The sequence below is a fragment of the Melozone crissalis genome, unplaced genomic scaffold (assembly GCF_028551555.1).
Source record: "Melozone crissalis strain CALT ecotype California unplaced genomic scaffold, PUWL_Pcris_2 ptg000039l_1, whole genome shotgun sequence".
Lineage (NCBI taxonomy): Eukaryota > Metazoa > Chordata > Aves > Passeriformes > Passerellidae > Melozone > Melozone crissalis.
Window position 1 is genome coordinate 11,435,426 of NW_026535817.1, and position 18,743 is coordinate 11,454,168.

Below are 18,743 nucleotides of genomic sequence, written 5' to 3' on the forward strand. Positions count from 1 at the left end.
CCAGAGAGAAGCTGCTCCTGTGGCTGCAGCCGAGGGGCACTGGGAACCCTGAGCAGTCCTGATGGAAGCCCATGGCAAACCAGGCTTTGTTGGGTTTGGGATTTGCCATTTCCCCCGCTCCGTGTGTTTTGCCTTAGGAAACAGGAGCCGGGCACCGAGACATTTTGTTACCCTATGGGGACGAGTTTGTTTGTGTTTCTTTCCCGAGGCACCGGAACGGTTCGGGTCCCGGCTGGCACCGAGAGGCTCCTCTGTGTCCTGGGGGGGCGGTGGCGATCCAAGGGGTGAGGGCTGGGCAGGAGGGCGGGCAGAGGGGAGAGCGGTGGCTCTGTGGGGATGGCACCTGGGAAGGGCCCCGGGTTCCTGCTGGGAGCCCTGGGCACAGAGCTGGGAGTGCTGGGCAGCGGGGATGGGGCAGCCGAGTGCTGGCAGTGCCGGGGCTGCAGCGGCTGCTGCTGCTGCTCTGCTGCTGCCCCGTACCCGCTGCTGGGCCGGCACCCTCGGGGCAGGGCGGGTTGGAAATGCTGAAATGCTGCAGCAGCTCCCTCACACTGGGCGGGTGTGAGCGTGTCCGGCTCTTCCTCAGGGCTGGGGCATGGCCAGGGTGCAGAGCTCACGGTCAGTCTTGTTCAAACACTGGGAATGGCAAAATATTCCAAAGCAGAGACTTTGAGGAAATAACGCAGGCGAGTCTGTTGCAGGGACAGGTACGGGCTGTGCTTGTTAGAGATGCACACTCTGGGTGTGTGTCACACCCCTCTGGGGACAGCAGTGTCCCCGAGCTCCCTGAGCCCGTGTTCCCTGCTGCAGGGCAGGGTGTGCCCAGCCCCGGGGCTGTGTGGCCGCTCCTGCCCGGAGCAGGGACACCCGAGCTGAGCACAGAGCTGGGCCGGTGGAGCGGCCGGGGACGGCTCTGTGTGTGCCGGGCACTGCTGTGGCCGTGTCCCTGTCACGGCTGCGGGGCTCCCTGGCAGCGCCTGGGGCTCTGTGCCGGCAGGAGCGGCTCCGGGCCGGGCTCTCGGTGCCGCCGGTGCCATCGCGCGGCGTTGGCGCGGCTGCCGTGGCCTCTGCGCCGTGCCACCCTCGGTGCCAGGGCGGGAGCCGCGGGCAGGCCCCGTGCCCCGTGCCAGGGGCTGCCGGCAGCGCTGTGGGCACCGGGGGTGCCCGTGGAGCTCTCCCAGAGGGCACACGCTGTGCCCCGCAGCCCGGGCAGCGCAGCTGGCAGGGACTGCAGCCAGCTCTGGCCAGGGCAGGGCCGTCCCAGGGAGAGGGACCGAGCTCTGGCACAGCACAGGGACGGGCTCTGCCCTGGGGCTGGCACCGAGCGCTGCAGGTGGCCGTGGCAGGGCTGGGCTGGAGCTGTCCTGGAACAGCATCAGCTGTGAGGGCCGTCTGTGGGACACAGCTGCTTGGTGCCCTGGCTGGCAGCAGCTCCTGGGCTCTTCTCCTCTGTAACCTGTTCCTAAGGGGAGCCCAGAACTGCAAAATCAAAAGGAAGGGGGATGTGGGGTGAAAGTTGCTTTTCATTTTTTAAGTGTTGCTGTGGATTTTGGTGTGCCAAGTGGCACTACCAGAGCAGCACTGGAATAACCAAACTTTGGGACTCTGCCCTTCATTCCTTTATGTGTTCGTGTGGGTGCAGGAAATGCCAAATCCCAGAGCAGTTCCATGTCTGTAACTCCAAGTGCAACATCTCTAAAACCAAGTGCTCATGGGGGCTTTCCACGTGGATGCAAATGGTCAAAGGCCTTTCTTGTGTCCCAGAAGCAAAAACCCTTTCTCTGTGAGGTTTTGAGGGGATTCTCTGTGGGATTTTTGTGATGCAGCATCCCAGGTGTCCCTGCCTTTGTGCCAAGTCCAGTGGCAAAGGAGGGAATGGCTGACACGTGGGGGCTGGGATAGAAATGGTTCTGTGAAATTGGGCAAAGAATGCGGTATGGAAAATGAGCTTCCTTTTAATGTCTGCAATAGTCAGGAATGAAAATGCTGGGAAAGGACAGGTTTGTGTTTGCATTGGTGTCACCTGCCATGGGTAAACCCCACAGGGAGCAATCAGGGCAGCAGTGGGAGTGTGACAGTGGGCACAGGGGTTTGCAGGTGAAGAGAGGCGAGAATGTTGATCCGTGTTCAGAAGGCTTGATTTATTAGTTTATGATACATATACTACATTGTAACTGTACTGAAAAGAAATAGAAGGAAAGTTCTCAGAAGGCTGGCTAAGCTGAGAATAGAAAAGAATGAATAACAGAGGAGCTCAGTCCGTGATTGGCCATTAATTATACATTAATTATACACATCCTACAGCCAATCACAGCTGCACCTGTTGCCTTCCTCAGCAGCAGAGAACCATTGTTTGCATTCTTTTTCTGGGGCCTCAGCTTCCCAGAAGGGAAAATGCTAAAGAAAGGATTTTAATGGAAAGATGTCTGTGACCCTGTGAGAGCTGGGATCCTTTGACTTCCTCAGTGGACTTAATTTTCTTTTCCTCCTCTCTTTCAGGGCAGGCAAATCACCAGACTCCTCCCACCTTTGTTCCAGGCTGTCCTTGCCGGAGCACCCTGGTCCCTGCCATGCCCTGAGGCACAGGGGGAGGGAGCCCTGTCCCAGGTGGCTTTGGCACCTTGGCAGGGATGTGGCAGCAGCCCCAGAGCAGCCGGAGGTGAGAGCCGGGGGTGAGACTGAGCAGGGCTGATCTGGGGCTGGGGCAAGGGGAGGAGTTTCCATCCCCTGGAGCTTTCCTGCTGGCACGGGGCAGCACAGGGAGCAGAATCCATCGTGCCCCTCCCTGGGCACTGCTGCCCTTGGTGTCCCTGCCGTGCCACCAGACCGTGGCACTGTGCTGCCGTCACTGGCACTGCCACCCCCGGGGCTGTGCCCTCCTGCCAGCCCCACAGGAGCTCCAGGGGGGCCCGTGTGCCCTGCTGGCAGCGTGTGCTGGCAATGTGCCTCATCCCTGGCAGTGTCCCTGTGTCCCTGGGCTGCCAGCCAGAGCTCTGGGCTCAGGCCCGGGGCTGGATTGCACAGGGAGGGTGGCAGAGAGGGGCTGGCAGAGCCCAGCTGGCAGCCTGTGCTGGTGCTGCAGGGGGGCTGGGGCACTGCAGGGAGTGACTGTCCCTTCCCTGAGCAGCCCTGCAGATCCCAGGGGCTCCTGGAGCAGCATTCCATCCCTCACCTCCCTTTGTGCAGATCGAGTCTCCAAAGTGCCACCACGAGCCATTCTTTGGTTTCTCCAGGAGAAAGGCTCCCAGCAGAGACAGATGGCAGTGGAGGCCAGAGCTGTGTTTGGAGCAGGGAGTGCTGAGAGCTGAGTCTGCCCGTGCTGCCACAGCCTGGGCACAGCCTGGGAACAGGGACTGGGGCACTGCTGGTGCCAGGGAAAGAACACAGACTCACAGCCCTTCAGCCTGACAGTGCCTCCACTGAGAGCTCAGCACACATCCTCAGAGGTAAGCCCAGCATCTGAAGGAAAAAAAAACCACAGGAGAAAAAGGTGATTTGTTTTGCTTTAAAGTTATTTCAAGTTCTTATTAAAGCCCAACCAGCATTTGCTCTTGATTTTGGTTGGGTGAGTAAGGAGCAGTGGGCACAGATGATGCCATGCATGCAGCTGAAATCCTGGTGCAATCTAGAGGGGATACAAGAACTGTTTGTGTGGGAAAATGGAATGGGAGGGGATGTCAGGGGCAGTGAGGTGGCATTTGTGAGGGAATTGCTGAGGTCATTGAGGGGAGAGCAGCAGACAATTCCCCTGGGAAATCCGAGGGCCGCAGCCAGGCCTCTCCAGGGCTGAGGGGACAGCACTGGGACTCACTGTGCGCTCCTTCCTCGGCAGCAGCCAGCAGGGAGGGGACAAGAGGATCCCTGTGGGATGGGGCTGGAGAGAGCGAGCAGAGGAGCGGCCTCGGGCTGGGGAAGGGCAAAGGGACCAACGCGGGGTCACCAGGGCACCTGTGAGGAGCAGAAGGGACACTCGGAGGCCACATGGAGGTGAGGAGCGGATGGTTTGGGGCAAAGTGTGAGTTCATCTGCACAGAGATGAGTAAGGGCACGTTTAGGAGGGAAAAGCTGAGGCGAGGAGCTCACCCACCCTGGCACAAGGTGTGTTTGCACAGCCTGGGGCCAGAGGTGAAGGTCAATCCAAAGCCAGCCCTGCTCAACCTCTGAATGCCAGGAGAAGTTGTACAGGCTGCCCACTGAGGGATTAAAACCACATGAAAATGAAACCAGGAGCATGAATGAGATTCCTGGGAATCCCATTAGCTTGTTGTCACAACTCCTAACACAGCTCTGAGCTTTGATGACAAGAATGCATTTCTTTATTTGGGTTATTCACTGTGTGGGATGTGGGGTTTATTTGGGTTTTAAAGCCCTCGTGGTGGCCCTGACACTGCTCAGGAGCTGGAGGAAAAGCAGAGCCAGAGCTCCTGGCAGGCCCAGAGTGTTTTCCCCCATAGAGGATGGAGGAGGAATTGTCTGGGACCTGGATTGTCCCTCTGGGTGATGCCGCTTGCTGTGCTTTGTGTAATTCCGTATATTTAATTCCCAAAGCTTCCCAGCCCAGGGGTTTGAGCTGACGGGGCAGGACAAGGATTGTTCTCTGTGCGGTGCCCAGATTTGGGGTTCCCTGTCAGCTGTGCTGGCTGTGCTGAATCACACCCAGAGCCCCAAATTCCCTGCTCCATTCCCGCTGCAGTGACCTCCCAGTGCCCCATGGAGCTGGGCATTGCCATGCAGGGCTGCTGCCTTGGACAGCGGCTGTGCCAGGAGCAGCAGAGCTTCCAAGGGAGCCCAGCAGCAGCACGGGGACAAGGACAGGGTTCTGTGGCACAGAACTGGCATTTATACCCCTCACCCCGGTGATGTCCCTGGGGGCACTGGACAGAGCTGCCTGGAACTGAGCTGGTGTCACCCCCTGAGCTCCAGGATGGAGAACATCCCGGTGGTGTTTAAAGCAGGAGAAGGCAGTGGCCAGATGTGCTCCCAGCCCGTGCTGGGGCAGCCCCTGTGCCCAGGGGGGACATCTCTCCCTGCAGGAGCTCAGCTCCTCTCAGAGCCTCAGCAGTGGCCTCTACAAATTCTTTTCCCTCAGGAAAGGGATGCACATCCCTGTCTTCAGCACACCTCCAGTGGGACCCACCTGTGAGAGCTTTCCATCACTTGTGCACTTGCAGCTGGATCCTGAACACTCCAGACTCCATCCCGCTGATTTTCGGGTGTCTCTGAGGGCTCCTGCCTGGGGTTCAGTATCTGTGGGGGAAGATTGCCTTGGCTTTAACGCTGCTGAGGGACGATGGCCTCAGGCTGGGAGGAGGGAAGGGATGTGGGGTGGCTGGGACGTACCTGCAGCCGTGTGGGAGCTCTGAACCGGGCATTGCTGTGCCAGCCCCCGTGCAGACGGGCCGTGCCTCCGGTGCCAGGTGATGCCAGCTGCTCCTTGGGCTCCTCCCGGGCTCCGGGTGCTCCGTGTGGGCCGGAGCATTTCCACGGGCCTGCTCAGAGCAGCCCCTGGCCCGGGAGCCGCGGTGCAGGCACAGCTCCTGCTGCAGATCCCACAGACACGAGGGGCCGCTGCCTTCAGGAGCCTCTGGCTCCTCCTGCCCCGCGCTCCCGGCCAGCCGGGACACCCCGAGGGAACAGCAGGGAGCGCGGCTGGCAGCGAGCAGGAGGCACCGACGCCTCTGGGTCAGGGGAACAGCCCCGGCCTCGGCAGCCACCGTGGCTCTGAGCTGGCAGCACTCACCTGCAGGAAACGCCCCCTGCCGCTCTCCAGAGGAGCCCTCAGCACTCGTCTGGTTCGCTTCTTCCTGGGGAAACAAAGGGACATGGTGGGAGCACATTCACAGCTGCTGGGGAAATCCTGGAAAGGGCAGAACAATCAGGGTCATGGGGAAGAGCTCGGTGCTGCCAGGTTGAGTGCCAGCCGGTTCTGCCCTGCAGCCATTGCAGGGGCCGGTGTGCAAAGCAGCACTCACAGAAGGGAAGGAGCTGCGTTTGTAGGGGAGCTCTCTTACTGGCAGCGGTCATTGCCATCCCAGCAGGGCTTTGGAACAGCCCTGGCATCGGCCCAGGTGTTTGGAGCAGGGCGCTGGCAAGGCCAAAAGTCTGTGATCGATGGGCGGCCGGGCCGGTCGCTGCTCAGCGTTTGCCTCGATGATCCTCGCAGCTCTGCAAATAAAGAGCAAAGAGTTTTCACTGTTTTTCCCCAGCGTTTCCCTGGGCTCCGGTCCCAGCCCAGGCACAGCGGGAGTGGGAGCAGCAACGCCTCGGCCCCAGCGGCCGTCCCAGAGCGGCTGCTCCCGGCCGGGGCTGCAGCCCCCGGGGCGCGGGCACGGAGAGGGGGCTGCGGGGGAGCGCGGGGCTCGTGGGGATACCGGGCCGGGGGAGGGGCTCGGTGTCCCCCCGGGGTTACCGGGCCGGGGGAGGGGCTCGGTGTCCCCCGGGATTACCGGGCCGGGGGAGGGGGCTCGGTGTCCCCCCGGGGTTACCGGGCTGGGGAAAGGGGCTCGGTGTCCCCCCGGGGTTACCGGGCCGGGAGAGGGGCTCGGTGTCCCCCCGGGGTTACCGGGCCGGGAGAGGGGCTCGGTGTCCCCCCGGGGATACCGGGCCGGGGGAGGGGCTCGGTGTCCCCCCGGGGTTACCGGGCCGGGGGAGGGGCTCGGTGTCCCCCCGGGATTACCGGGCCGGGGGAGGGGGCTCGGTGTCCCCCCGGGGTTACCGGGCTGGGGAAGGGGGCTCGGTGTCCCCCCGGGGTTACCGGGCCGGGAGAGGGGCTCGGTGTCCCCCCGGGGTTACCGGGCCGGGACGGGCAGCGGCGCTGAGCGAGCGGCGATGCCGATGGGGTCTCGGGGCCGGTACGGGCGGTCTCCGTGTCCTTCCCGCTGCGATCCAGCGGCCGCTCCCGGGCAGCGTCGTTCTCCTTGCGGGCGCGGCAGCGGCACAGCACCGGCTCCCTGCCGCCGCAGCCGGAGCGTGCCCGGAGGCCCGGCGGGACCCAGGCCCGCGCCGGCCGCAGCCAGAGCGGCGCCGCCTGTTCCGGAGCGGCTCATCCCGCCCGCGGTGATGCCGGTCCCGATCCAGCCCCGATCCCCCCTCGATCCTCCGGCCCTGGCACCCCGGGTAACTACCCCAGTGCCCTGCCCGCCGGGGAAAAAGCGGCTCGGCCCGGCTCCCACAGGGAATACCGGCGGGACCGGGACCCGAATCCCCGGGCCCAGATCCCGATCCCGGTCCTACCTGAGCGCCTCGGTCCCCGCGCAGCAGCCGCCGCAGCAGCAGCAGCAGCCCCGGATCCGGATCTCCGCACCGCGCTCCGACCGCCGCTCCCGCCGCATCCCGAGCCGAGATGCCCCGCAGAAAGCGGGACCGGCGCGGCCCCGGCGGCTTTTATGGGCGGGAGGGGGGCGGGGGGGAGGCGGGGCCCGGGGGCGGGGCCGGCACAGGTGCAAGGGGCGGGGCGTGCGCAGGTGTGAGCGACCCCAGTGCGCCTGCGCGGGGCGGGGCCTTGGGGTATTTAAGGCGCGGGGGGGGGGCCGGCGGAGCCATTTGCTCCTCGGCGTTCGGTGGGGTCGGTTGCTGTCGGTCGGGGCTCTATATCTCTGTTTCTCTTTTCTTCTGCGTTTCTTTTCTTTAGTATTCCTGTTTCTCTACACCTCTCCTTTCCACCCTCCCTTCCTCCCCTCCCCCACCCCCCACACCCACCCCCCCCCCCAAACCCCCCCCCCTCCCTCTCCCCCCTAGCCCTCCCCTCCCTCCCCCCCTACGGCCGCCCCCCGCCCCTCCCTCCCATCCCACCTCCCTATTCCCTCACCCATCCCTACCCTACTCATCCCTACCTAACCCTACCCTATTCCTCCATCCTCTCCCTTCCCTCCCCACCCTGCCTTCCCCTCCGCCCCGTCCCCTGCCGCCCTGCACACCCCGACCTCTCCCCCGCTCCCCTATTCTCGTTCTGTATTCCCCGCTCTCCTCCTTCCCTCGCACCGCGGGGCGCGGGGTGCCGGGCAATAATAAAGCCCCGAGGGCCGGAGCCCGGCGCCCCCGCCCTCGCTGGGGTCCCCACACGGGGCCGGAGCCGCTCCGCGGGTCCCCCCATTGCAGTTCAAGCACCGCCCCACACCGCCGGGGTTCCGGCTGTCCCTACATCACACTGGGGGGGTCCTGGGGCGGGGGGTGCGGGTTACAGCGGCCCCCTCGTTAGGAGGGGGTCGGGGGGGTGGCGGGGGGGTTAGGAAGGGCCCCCTCATTAGGAGGGGGTCCTGTGGGGGGGGTGGGTAGGTAGGTAGGGCCCCCCGTCCGGAGGAGGGGGTCCCGGGGGGGGGCGGGGCGGGCCCCCTCCGGGGGAGGGGGCCCGGGGGAGGGGGGCGGGGAGGAGGGGGGGCATTCCCCCCTCCTGGCCCCGCCCCCCTCCCCCGGGCTCCCTCCTCCGGACGGGGTCCGGGCCCCGCCCCCTCCCGGGGACCCCCTCCTCCGGACGGGGCCCTGGGGGGGAGGGAGGGGGGGCGGGTGGGGTGGGTGGGAGGGGGAGGGGGGGCGGGTGGGGAGGGGGGGTCCGGAGGGGGAGGGCAATTCGTGTGTGTGTGTGGTTTTTTTTTGTTTTTTTTACACGTGTACATGTGTTTGTGTTTGTGTTTCACGGCGCGGAGTGACGCGCCCCCCTCCGCTTCCCCCCCCACCCCACCCGCCCCCCCCTCCCCCCCCCGGGCCCCGTCCGGAGGAGGGGGTCCCCGGGAGGGGGCGGGGCCCGGACCCCGTCCGGAGGAGGGGGCCCGGGGGAGGGGGGCGGGGCCAGGAGGGGGGAATGCCCCCCCTCCGCCCCGCCCCCCTCCCCCGGGCCCCCTCCCCCGGGGGGGGCCCGCCCCGCCCCCCCCGGGACCCCCTCCTCCGGAGGGGGCCCTACCTACCCCCCCCCCCCCCAAGGACCCCCTCCTAATGAGGGGGCCCTTCCTAATCCCCCCCCCCTCCCCCAAGGGCCCCCTCCTAATGAGGGGGCCCCTTCCTAACCCCCCCCTCAGGACCCCCTCCTAATGAGGGGGCCCCCCACCCCGGGACCCCCTCCAAACAAGGGGGTCCTCAAACCCGACCCCCCATCCCGGGACCCCCTCCAAACGAGGGGCCCCCGTGGGATGGGGGAAGCGGAGCCCCGGCGGCGCCCCCTGCGTTCAACCACGGAACTGCATGGGGACACCAGCGGGGCTCCAGCGGGGCCGGGGGCGCCGGACTCCGGGCCTCTGGCCTTTATTATTGCCCGGCAGCCCCAGCCCCGCGGTGCGAGGGAAGGAGAAGAGAGGAGGACGGGGAGACAGGAGAGATGGGGGTGCTGAGGACGGGAATGGAGAGGGGTCGGAGTGAGGAGGGAAGCGGGAGAGGAAGGGAAAGGCCGAGAGGGGAGAAGAGGGACGGTGGAGAGAGGAGGAACAGAAGGGAGAAGCGGAGAAGGGACAGGACAGGAAGAAGTGGGGGGCGGTCGGGTTTGGGAGGAGAGGAAAGGAGAGTTTCAGGGCGAGAGGAAAGGGGCAGAAAGAAAGGGGAATACGCGGAGAAGGAAGGAGGGCTAGAGAGAGGAGCAGAAGGGGAGGCCTAAACCTCCGCGCCTTACCTGCGGAGCCCACACAGGGAGCTCCGTACGCACCGAGCTCTGGGTGAGCAAATGGCGGCTGCGGCGATTTCCGGGGTCTAAATAACCTCGGCCCCGCCCCGCGCAGCCGCACTGGGGCCCCGCACACCTGAGCTGGGCCCGCCCTGCACACCTGTGACGGCCGCGCACGCGCTCTGCTGTCCCGAACTGCGCACGCGCTCCACTGTCCCAAACTGCGCACGCGCTCTGCTGTCCCGAACTGCGCACGCGCTCCACTGTCCCAAACTGCGCACGCGCTCTGCTGTCCCGAACTGCGCACGCGCTCCGCTGTCCCAAACTGCGCACGCGCTCTGCTGTCCCGAACTGCGCACGCGCTCCGCTGTCCCAAACTGCGCACGCGCTCTCTGGCACGGCCTCCTGCTCTGTGGCCCCGCCCCTCACACCTGTGCTGGCCCCGCCCCCGCACCGCTGTCCCCGGCCACGCGGGGGCGCCGCGCTCGCACCGCGCTCCGTGTCCGCCAGAGGGCGCCCTGCGGGGTCCCGGCCCTACACGGGGGCTCCGCGCCCGCACCGGGGAACGGCCGCGATCCCGCAGCCGGCAGCGCCCCGTGCCCGCGGCCATCCCGGGCCCCAATCCGATCCCCGGCCCGGTGCCGCTTCGATCCGCCCGGCGGGGCAGAGGCGGCACGGCCCGGCACACCCCAGCGGCGCTCTGCCCCCCGGCCCGGGCACGGTGGCGGTGGCCCCGCCGCGGCGCCCCCTGCCCGCGCTCCGTGGCCCCGCCCCTCGCACCTGTGCCGGCCCCGCCCCCCTGTCCCCGCCGGTCCCGGGGCCTTCGCTCGGGAGCCTCGCTCGGCGCCGTGCGAGCCCCGCCCGACGGCCGCTCCCGCGGGGACCGCTCGGAGCCCGGGGCGCTGCGGCGGGGCCGTGACCGTGGCCCGGGGGCCGAGCGCCGCCTGGGTCTGCCGGGGGTCCCGGGCGGTGCCGCCTGTCGCCCGTCGGTATCGGGACCGGGACGGGAGGAGCCTGGCTTTCCTGAGCCCGCAGAGCCCCGTCCCGGTGTCTCCCCCGCGTCCCGGTGTCACCTTCCGCGTCCCGGCGCCGCGGGCGGGAGAGGCGGACAGGGAGCGAGAACCGCCGGCCCCGCGTTCCCGTCCCGCTCCGTCGGGCCCCGGCCCGCCTGCCCGCACCAGGGTCCCCGAGCAGCGGCCGGGACCGCCCAGGCCCGGGGACACCGCGGCTCCCGCCCCGCCTCCTGCCCCCGGCACCTCCCCGGGAACGGCCCCGGGGCCTCCGGAGCCCGAGAGCGCGGCGGGGGCCCGGCCCGAGCCCCCGAACGCCGCGCTCCCGGCTCGTCACCCGCCGCCCATCGGCGCCGGGGAGAGGCCCCGCCGGTGTCCCGGCTCCGGGAAGAGCCCCGGGCCGGGGCTCCCGTTCCGAGCGCTCGCACGCAGGATTCGGGCTCTGTCCCCGGGCCCAAAATGCAGCGCTTGGCCTCTGTGCTCAGGCCTGGGCCAGCCTCGCTCTGCACTCCCCAAACACAGGGCTCGAGTCCCCGCTTCACAGCCCTGGGCCCGGCCAGATGGGGCTGGGCCCAAGTGCCGGCAGCGGAGACTGTGTCCCTGAGCCCTCCTCTCCTTCACCACCACAAAAAAAACAACAACCCACAGGACTTAAGACTCCGATTCTGAGACCAGAAAAATGCCCGATTTATTAGTCTCAGTTCACAGGGTCGTGGAATTGACTGCGGACATCGCCACAGACGGTGGCGGGGAATGGAGCTCTCACACGTTTGATTCTGTTGTGGGAACTGCTTCAGGCTGGCAGAAAACCACGGGTGGGATCAGAAGGCCGGGAGCCTCCCCTGACAGGACGCCACAGAACGCAGCCCATCTGCAATACCGCGTTATCCCAGCAGTGCCATATCCCGTTATCCCAGCCGAATTTGCTGTGCCGCCTCCGGCTCACGGAGCGATGCCGCTCGCGGCTCCCGGCGCTCCCGCGGCGCAGGAGCAGCCCCGGATCCGCTCGGCCCGCGGGAACCGGAGCGGTGCCCGGTGCCCGGGCCGGAGCGGCAGCAGCGGGTGACGATCCGGGCGCTCCCGCCCGGGCCCTGAGCTCGGGCCGAGGGAGCTCCCAGCTGCGGCTCCCCAAGGACGGCCGCGCTCCCGTGCCACGGCAGCCGCCCCGCCTCTCTCGGGGACAGCGGCAGCTCCGGGAGAGGAACCGGAGCCCCGGCGGGCGGGGCTGGGCAGCGCCGGCACTGAGCCCCCCGCGGTCTCTGCTCGGGCTCCGCCAGGAGGAGGAGGCGGACGGGAGTGCCCGGGAGGAGCCGGCACTGCCGGCCGACAGCGCTGGGCCCGAGGGGAGAACTTGCTCTGTCTGTGCTCCTTGAGCGGGACTAAGGGACGGCCAGAAGCTTTAATATTCATTTTACAGACTATCGCACACCGACCGACAGCAACGTGCGTGATGCAAAACAGCCACGATGTCTGCGGGCTTCAAAACAAAGACAACGCTGTTCTCCTTTCCTTCTTTATGCGATTGCACATAGCTAAGATTAATAACACCTGATGCCATTTGCTTTTTAAAACTCTGGCCAATACCGTGCCACTGACTAGGTTTCAGAAGCAGAAAGATGACAGCCATAAATTAAACCTGATGCCAGATCTTTGCATATTTAGCTTTCCATTACAGAAATCCCAGGATGGATCCACGTGCTCCTCTGCTCCTATTCTCTCGGATTTTGTCTCACTCTAATCTCATTAGGGTGCCCTAACTCCAACCAGTTCTGCTTCTCAGACCACAGCCTGCTGCCACCTCTGCTCGTGACGTTCGCAGGGCACACATTGCTCCCACGCTGACAATGGCAAAACCAATTGCCTCTCCCTCTTCCTGCAATAAACAGTTCAGCTTCTGGGGAGCTGCAGCTGTGACACTCACGAGCAGCTCTCACATGATCCGAACGTGGAGCTGCTCTTTTTCAAGTCTTCCCCTGTAGAAAACACACCTTGCTGTAAAATGTCACCAAAGCAGGAATTGCTGCTGAAGCTCTCTCAGCGCACAAGGGAAGAGCCATTCGCGGGGCTAAAAGTGCCTCATTCCCACTTTCCACTGCTCCTGGATCAACCTGTGTGCTCATTTCCATCTTCCTGATGACTCTTGATTTTTTGTAGTGGACTCAAAGCAAAGCAGAGGTGAGCAAAACCCCGCCTGTTGACACGATCCTTCCAGCTGCTTTTATTTATGCTGTTCCAGCTGTATTTATTTCACGAATAAAAGGCAAATTCGAGAGTCTTTTAATCTCCACGGTTTCTGTTGTCTTTTGCTTGCTTGGACTTTTGCTCTCTGCCCTTTGCCAGTCTGGGCACGCTCACCTTTCAGGATTCCCATCCTGTGCCCTGCCCGGGCTGCCTCTGGCTCGGCTCCCTCGGCAGCCGCCGCTTTCCCCGGAGCTCTTTGCCTTCAGCTCGCGTCCCTGTCCATCGGCCGCGCCTCCCAGCTGCTCCAGCCCGGAATTCCCGCCTGGGAACGAGCAGGGATTCCCTCCCCTGGCCCAGGGAAGCCTCACCCCCGCACACATTGCCGAGGCTCAGGGGGCCGCTCCAACCTTGGGTGTCCCAGAGCTCCGGCTCAGTCCCAGGGCAGAGCCGGGAGCCTGTCCCAAGGGCCGGGAGTGCCGCACGCGGGGAGCGCAGAGTCCCCATGGAGATCGGATCCGGCCGAGGCAGCCCAGCCCGTTCCTGCCCGCAGAGAGCTCCGGCACTGCAGCCCGTTCCTGCCCGCAGAGAGCTCCGGCACTGCAGCCCGTTCCTGCCCACAGAGAGCTCCGGCACTGCAGCCCGCTGAGGCTGGCACACAAATCCCCGCTCTGGGCACAGCAGCGACTGCAGCGCGTTCAGGAGAAGGCACACGCAGCGATCGTGGCTCAGTCCTGAGGCTGCGATCGACATTCATTGTCAGTAATTTCAAACAATGATTTCACCCCGCTGCTCGGTTCTTTCTACAGCCGGGACTCCAATAAGAGGAGAAAGGAGGCAGTTTACTGGAGGCCCTTTCCTGCCGAACACTGAGGCTCATTCAGGTGCTGAGAGAAATCGCAGCCAGGGAGAGCTGCCCCTGCTCTGCTGGGATCGCACCCTGCACTCACCAGGGAGAGGCGTCTCTGTGAAAATCGGTCTCAGCATTTTTATGCCTCCTGGTTCCCACTGAAATGATTTTGACCAGAACTGAGACTGCTGAGCATCAGTGAGCAGCCAAGGAGACTTTCAGCAATCCCCGTGACCTGGCAGAAGTTATTGCTGCTGACGGCCTGAGCCCTGGGCTGAGAGTTACAGCGGCAGCAGCAGCGACAGCCACGCTGGCACTCCCCAGAAACAGGAGAAACTGCCCCTGCCCTTCGTGGGGACAATGTCTGTTGTGCCTCTGCAGTCACAGCCTCAGCACTCACTTGGCTCCTACAGACATTAATTCCTCAGGCCTCCCTCACAAGGCATCCCCGCTATTCCATCGTCTGCCTGCCGGGCAATGCTCCCCTCCTTATTTCAAAGGGGAGAGCGAGGAACTTGGCAATTGCCCCTCACTGAGCTCCTCTCACATCATCTCCCACTCCTTTCATTTCCTTACCAGCAAGGAGAAACATTAAAGGGGGAAAAAAGTGTGCTGTGGTCTATGCAAGGCCAGAAAGTGGCCTGAAGAGACAGATTTTGGATTAACTCTGGCTGTATAAAACCAAAGTCAATTAGGATTTCCCCAAAAAGAAAAAAAAAAAAAAGAAGGAGTGGCTAATTAAAACTATTTATAGAGTCAGATTAAGGTCTGTTCCTCAAGGTTTTGGCTTTTGGCACTTCTGTAAGCAACACGACAGACCGTGGGCAACTGTGCCAGACCGCACAGAGGAGGACTCGGAGGAGGAATTCATTCCCTCACCCAAATCAACCGAATTGACTCGGACAGGAATTCCCTCTGGAGCGTCAGTGCTGCCCAGGTACCGGCAGGGTGACTGGCACTGCCACCCTCGGCACCCCTGCGCTCGGCGGGCACGGCCGCGGGGCTGCGGGGCCTCTCTGAGCTCGCTGCTCTGAAGGGAAACTCTGCGGCACTGCTGAGATGGTGCCCTGCCCTATTTCCCTGTGCCCGTGTCCCAGAGCAGCCCCTGCTGCTCCACAGGGCCCTGCCGGGGCTGTGAGCAGCAGAGCAGAGCCCTCATTGACTGACTGACTGACTGACTGACTGACAGACTGACTGACAGACTGACTGACAGACTGACTGACTGACTGACTCACTCCCTCCCTCCCTCACGCCCTCCCTCACTCCCTCCCTCCCTCCCTCCCTCCCTCCCTCACTCTCTCCCTCACTCCCTCCCTCCCTCCCTCCCTCACTCCCTCCCTCACGCCCTCCCTCCCTCCCTCCCTCACTCTCTCCCTCACTCCCTCCCTCCCTCACTCCCTCCCTCCCTCCCTCACTCCCTCCCTCACTCTCTCCCTCCCTCCCTCCCTCCCTCACTCTCTCCCTCACTCTCTCCCTCACTCCCTCCCTCACGCCCTCCCTCCCTCCCTCCCTCACTCTCTCCCTCACTCCCTCCCTCCCTCACTCCCTCCCTCCCTCCCTCACTCCCTCCCTCCCTCACTCCCTCACTCTCTCCCTCCCTCCCTCCCTCCCTCACTCTCTCCCTCACTCCCTCCCTCCCTCCCTCCCCCGCTCCCCGCAGCTCCCGTGCCCTGCCCATGTCCCATCCCAGGCCTGGCCGGGCAGTGGCACCGGGCAATGACAATGCCCTGCCCGGTGTCCCCGCAGCTCCGGCACAGCTCTGCGGCCAGGGCACAGCAGCCCGGTCCCCGGGGGCTCTGACACCGCGGGCATTCGCTGCCACAGCACCGTGGTGTCACCTCGCCAGCAGAGGGACTCCACGGAGCCCACCCAGCGCTTTCGGAGCTCTGCCTGAGGGCTCTGGGCACCGGAGCACGGCTCTGACCGAACTGCCCCTGAACGCTCTGCTACAGGAGGGAATTCCGATGGATGCCTGGTTTGCTGCAGCATCACCTATCGAGTGGCCAGTTAGGATTTTCTGTGTGCCAGTTTCAGATTGAACCTTTGCAGGGTTAGATTCGTGCTTTGTACGGGATGATGTGTCACATCACTCCTGGGCTGGGCTCACCTTTGAACAGTCCCAAGCGCACGGCGCTGCCCAGACCCAAGGCAATCGTTCCTTTGGGGGCAGCCCCAAGCCCATTCAGAATTTCACCACTGGACCCAGTGATCATAAGGGGTTTTTCCAACCTAAATGATGCTATGATTCCACATTCCCAAACTCAGAGGAGTCCACACAAACAGATGTCATGTAGAGAAAGTACCTTTCAGGGGTGTTGATGTAAATTACAATTATTTTTCCCCCAACAGATGGACTATTTTCTGCTCAATATAAAAGGCATGTGTGTTCCTACCCAAAAGCTGTAATTTACCTGACATCTTCTACCATCCTAAACCAGAGCAGTAAGGAACAGCCACAAGAAGCATGGAAAACCACCGGCGCCTGCCCAGAGCAAAGCCCATCACTGACCGTGCCAGGCACAAACCAAAGCCCATCACTGACCGTGCCCGGGCACAAACCAAAGCCCATCACTGACCGTGCCAGGCACAAACCAAAGCCCATCACTGACCGTGCCAGGCACAAACCAAAGCCCATCGCTGACCGTGCCCGGGCACAAACCAAAGCCCATCACTGACCGTGCCGGGCACAAACCAAAGCCCATCACTGACCGTGCCAGGCACAAAGCAAAGCCCATCACTGACCGTGCCAGGCACAAACCAAAGCCCATCACTGACCGTGCCGGGCACAAAGCAAAGCCCATCACTGACCGTGCCAGGCACAAAGCAAAGCCTGAGTGCTCGGGTTCCTCTCCCCTGTGCCGGAGCCCGTTCTGCCCCTGGGTACAACGCGGGGCCCAAAGCCATCGCAGCCCTCTCTGTTCATCTCTTCCTTACTCGGTCAAAAAAAGAACATCCATGATTGCAGTTTTCAAATAAGTTTCCTTCTTCGAATTATTTCTTCAGATTTGGCACCAACTCCCTCAATGCAATAATTAATTTTAATTGGTTCACTGACTGAGGATTTAGCTGTACTTTTCCTATTAAATCCAAACAGTTTCAGTAGAATGTGTTCCCAGCCATTTTTCTTTTCTATCCCTTGCATCATGACTTGCCTCTTCACTTTATTATACTCTATTTTATATTTCAGATTTCAAGCTGAAGAAAAACCCCTCTCTCTGAAGAAGATTTTCCCATCAAGTGAGCCATATATATTTTTAATAGGGATATCAAACCCAGCCTGACGGCACAAACACCTTGAGACACCTTCTGGACACGAATGTCTCTTTAAAAATATTAAAGCTCTAAAGGTTAAATTGTTTGCAGGTTTATCTGAACCGAAAGAATAAGAGATGTTGCAATAGGACAAAATGATGACTCGAGTCTCTAGGACACAATCGGTTTTGGAGGATTTCTCCAGCAGCCCTCGTCCATAGGGGTTTGCACTCCTGTTCACCCATTTAACATAGAAAATATGTACACTTAACAAAGGGTTACCAAACTGTAACACCCTTTCTTTAATCCATTAACAAAAGCTAAATGAGATACTTGGGAAAATCCTAACGCAAAGAAATATTTTGAGGATAGCATTTTACTATTCAATAAGCCCTTATCCTCTTAGCCAAATTACTGGGGTGGAATCTGGCCTTTAGTTTACATTTTGAACACTAATATTGTAAAATGGGACAAGAGGACCTTTAGTTCCAGCTGCCTGTGCTGGTTCCTGCTGACCCTATATTGACACCAAATAAACACGGTGCTGGGGGTACATACAAATTGCTGCAGCATAAAGAGAACTTCAGTTGTTTCTTCAGAAAGAGTCCCCTGCAGCACCATCAAATTTCTTCCCAAGCCAAGGCATTATTAGGTTGTGGGCTCTCTTTTCTACTTCTTCACTTTAAACTGTGATTCCAAGAAGAAAACACTTGTAGATGTTGCTGCTTTTACAAGAAAGGTGATGTGTGGGGACACAGAAAATCACAGCTCTCTCTTTCCCAGGAGTATTTTGGCAGCCAGCGGGGAAACCCTGGGAGAAGCAATGCCAGGCAGAAGATGCAGGACAGCCCTAAATCCACCAATGCACTGCATTTATGGCAAGGCAGGGGCTGGATTGAACACGAGGATGGTGCAGGGAGACAAGGAAGGAGAGAGGAGGAGCAGATGTCAGTGTGCCACTGACATTCATTTCCAAAAAGCCACTGAAGAAGTTTGCCTGGATGTGCAGAAATGTCTGGGCACGGCTTTGTGGGCCAGGAAGAAACAGGGGGAAAGGACCTGACCCATCAGCCTGGGAGCTTCATCTTGAGACACCTCATCCATCCCCACAGATGTTCAGGAACAGAGATCTCAAAGCTCCTTTAAGCAGACATTGCAGGGCTCGTGTGCAAAGTCTGTGCTCACACAAAGATGTTCACTTCAGGTTTGCTGGAACTAAGTACTTCAAATCTGGAGCTTTTATTTAAAAGTGCTCTGTTAAAAGAGTGGCACTTTTCAAGCTGCCAGTATAAATTCAGAAATGAATTTTTAATATCTCTAATGGCATGTTTTCCTATACATTACTAAAACCATAGCCAAAGGGAACCATTATTATCCACATGAGTCCAGGGCATCAGACAGCTAATTAATAGCAGATCACTCTTCTCCCAGTTCCATGTTTTTTTAAATGTGAGGATCTCCATAACTGAATGTCATACAAAACATAATGCAAAGCATCCAGCTTTTTCCAAGGTCCAGCAGGAGCTGAGTGCCATGGAGAGGATGTGCCAGCACAGAGCCAGAGGAGCTCTGATGTTTACTCATTGAAAAGCTACAAATGCAAATCACAGCAGGACTCAGAGTGGAGCCTGAGGGAATGTGAGAATAACTGGAGCCCAGCTGGAATGAAAAATCCTCTGGAGCAACAAATTCAATATGCCAAGAAAAAAAAAATAGGTCTGAATGCAATAAAGTCTTGCAAGCAAACTGGCAAACACGGCAGCAAAAGCTGTGCTCAGAGATGGAAACCAAAATGTAAAGGGGGAGGCTGCCATGGTGGGAACGGAGACCTGAAGCACATTAATTAATTGCATTCTCCCAAATTAAA